This window comes from Arachis ipaensis, chromosome B10, assembly GCF_000816755.2.
Source record: "Arachis ipaensis cultivar K30076 chromosome B10, Araip1.1, whole genome shotgun sequence".
NCBI classification, from domain to species: domain Eukaryota; kingdom Viridiplantae; phylum Streptophyta; class Magnoliopsida; order Fabales; family Fabaceae; genus Arachis; species Arachis ipaensis.
Window position 1 is genome coordinate 110,789,299 of NC_029794.2, and position 3,827 is coordinate 110,793,125.

Below are 3,827 nucleotides of genomic sequence, written 5' to 3' on the forward strand. Positions count from 1 at the left end.
TAATTATGATTATTAATAATTTTAAATTTTTAAATTTAAAATTTAAATAATTAGAAACTGATTAAGTAAACTTAATTAAAAATTATAAAAACATTCTCCATCTCTTTCATATTAACCTGCACACCCCAACAACAACACACACATATTCTCTCTCTTACCGTCAGGTCCTCTCCACCCCTGCTCTCACGCAAGACGACCTCAAGAAGTTCGCCGTCGATAAAACCGTCAAGTACGTCAAGTCCGACATGGTCTTCGACAACGAGTTATGAGAATGGTAATAGGTTGATTTTTCAAGGGAATATCATGGAAATGATGCTTGTCCATCTCCTTGGATTTTGCTGTATTTGTGTTACTTCCTCTTTGACGTCGGAACTTTTTGTGATGTAACAACTGTTGATGTTGTTGTTTTGAGTTTTTAATGAAAATGATTTCTTGTGTCGCAGGTATATCGGGGTCTTGATATTGGATCTGCAAAGCCTTCCCAAAATGATAGAAAGGTGCATACCTGTGACATCATATGCTACTCTGCATTAGTTTATCAAACAGAAAAAAAGAAAAAGAAAAAAAAAGCGCCAAAAATGCTGGTTTGGTTGTCTAAACCTGTATAGAGTCAGCACTGACAATTTCCCCGTTGAGGCACTTGGCGAGCTCAAGAGCGAGGCGGCTCTTGCCGGTTGTTCAAGGAAGAAGGAGTGATGGAGCACGGGCTGTTTTTGAACAATTGCAAAAATATATAAAAAAACATCTATTTAATATAAAAAAAAACATCTTAATGCTTAAGGATTTAAAAAAACCCATATAATTCTTAAAAAAATAGAAATATCAACATCTATAATACAAAAAATTTGAAAAATACATTAAAAAACATCTATTTAGTATGAAAAAGAAACATCATAATACTTAGAAGAAGAAACATCCATATATATTAACTTACCTTTATTAAGACAGACTTCGAGATTCAATCCATTAAAAAGTTGGCAGAAGTTGGCTGGACCCTAGTTGGTTCCCTAGCGGTACTCATTTTTAAATATGTCGTTCATCGTACATGCAATTCTTATTCTTTAACCTTACTAGTCGTAAGGTCCACACGAATAATGTTCAAAGAGAAAGTTTAGGGGGCCAGCAACTTTTGTGTTTTGTGGCCAGCACTTAACCATCAAAAGAGAAGTGAGTGATCTCCCACCATTGGATGTAATCTCACACCATTAAAAATACTATGGATGGCCAATTGATGGTTACAAAATACAAAATTTGCTGGCCCCTAGCACTCCTCATGTTCAAAATGAAAATTCTTCCTAATAAAAATATAACATCTAACTCTTGAACGTTTTAAAATGCTCCTCGCTCGTACAAAAGACCGTTTGTAGTGTGAACTCCTTGAGAGCCATCTGAACAGGAGCAGGATCTCTTCTAATGAAGTAAAAAGAAAATGAGAAAGGCAGGTGAAGGCTACTCAGGAACGGTAGATAGAATTCTAAGAGAAGAACCATGGATGACAGGAGAAATAAACGTTAACGACGTTGGTGCAGAAGCTTGGAAGGGAACAAGAACCTTTACAGACACCGTTAAGAGAGAACCAGAAAATGATCAGCAGATTGAAGAGGATGGGACACAGGAACCAAAAGGGGAAGAGATGCCAATTGTGGAAGTCTCTAAGAAAGAAGAAACAAATTGTGGCCATGACTCCATGGAAGAAACAGAAAAGGAAGAATCTGCTTCTCAGGAGATCACAGTTATAACTTGCGCATCAATGACACAACAATCAGAAAACTCTGGAAACCATCGGGAAATTCTCTAATAGTCAAACTTGTTAAGAGAAATATAGGGTATGGCATTATGAAGAGAAAACTTGAAAGCATGTGGAGCGGAAAAAGATCCATTGACGTGATTGATTTAGGACATGATTTTTACCTGATTAAATTCTACTCTCAGGAGGACTTGGACTATGCTTTATTAGATGGCCCTTGAAAAATTTATGATCATTATTTTGCTATCAGATGTTGGGAATCTAATTTCAACCCAAGTGTTGGCCACTATTGATAAAACTATAGCATGGGTGAGACTTCCGAAAATATCTATTGAGCTATATGACAGAAATATTCTAAGAAAAATAGGAGAAATTATAGGAAGGCTGGTAACAGTGGATACTAACACAGCAACTATGTATAGAGAAAAATTTGTTAGACTTTGCATAAAAGTGGATCTAACTAAACCACTAGTGGGTAAATATTGTTAATGGAGTTTGTTTTAAAGTGAAGTACGAGGAGCTCCATCAAATCTGTTTTACATGTGGGAAGGCTGACCATGACCAAAAAAACTATATACAAAAGGATCAAAGTAACAGGAAAAAGGTAGAAAACCAACAGGGAGACACAGAAAGGAAAAACATGAAGCTGACTTAGAAAATTCAGAAAGAAGAAAATGTCAACATAGAAAAAGACAAAAGAAAACAAGTAGTGCAGCAGATAGGTAAAAATTTTGGACCTTGGATGATCGTTCAAAAACAAAAGAGAGGAAAAAAAGGGAAAAAAGAATGAGACCAAAAGGAAGGAGCTAGTACCAGCAAGAATGGGGCGAAAGACACTAATGGGGAAAAAAGAATGAGTTGTTTCTTTGTTTTCTTGGTGAGTTTTAGCCTGAGCCTCGCTGAATCAGGCTCCGCATGCGCCTTGTACCGTCTGACACAAGTTTCTGTATTCGTGTCCTGTTTTAGTAGTATTTTTGTTTTGACCGTTGGAGTTATTCATATTACAAGGTTGCCTCAAATTTAAAGACAATTTTCTAAACATAACCACCGAGCCAATATGGGCCTGAAATCACTTAATGGGCGTGGACAGTTTGGTAAAAAAAAGTGATGACATTGGTGATAGAATAAGATTAATAAAAAAGGCCACTCGTCATTCATCAATGGCCTCTTGATTCGGCGCTGCGAGGCTAATTCCTTTCTCTGGAAGAGCCGCTATCGTCCCCCAGCAAGTCATCTGGCTTCATTGGACGGCCTTGTCATGGGATTACGTTGCCGTTGCTGAAACCAGTTATCTTTGTCTTCATCAGAGTGCGCTGCTTGCTCCTCTCTCAAGAGTTTGAATCTTCATCGGAGGCACCACCTAAGTATTCAATAGATTCAGAGGCTAGAAACTTCGAAGATGGTTCCACGCAAGTGAAGAGTTTTGATGACGATAAGACTGATTGCTGGTTCAGTGTCGCCGAGGAGGATGAGGATGAGCGGGTGTTGCAAACGTGATAAAAGGGAAACGATCACACAGATGACCATTGCCGTTACCACGATTGGAATCCAGCAAAGGTGGAGAAAGATATCGTTAAATTAATTCCGTTATTGTGCAAAATGCAGGTGTCTGGTAACTTTTAAATAGATCATTACCAACACAGTCAACGTTACTAAGCTGAGCAGATTAAACCTGAATCCTATCACATATCGAGAAGCATCTCAGAATATCAAATATGGCAGCAACAACATTTTGAATCTGGCGCCTTGTCGACAAGATGGTACGATAATGTTGTCGCATCTATTGGCAGTGCTTAGGTGAAGTACAAAGGTTGCATCTTTTTTCAATTTAACCATATAACATGTTTGATAATAGTTAATGGTATGTTAAACCGAAAGGTATTCCAATTTAAATTTATTAGGCATAATATGCTTTGCACTAAAATGACTAACTAATGCTACAATAATATTAATTGAATTTAATTTATGAGATAGTAGTGGAGTATTTTATTCCCTTTTGTTAGGAAATTAATTTTATTCCTAATCAATAATTAGTCAATAAAATAGTGAATAGTTAAAAAAAATTAAAAACTAATATTAT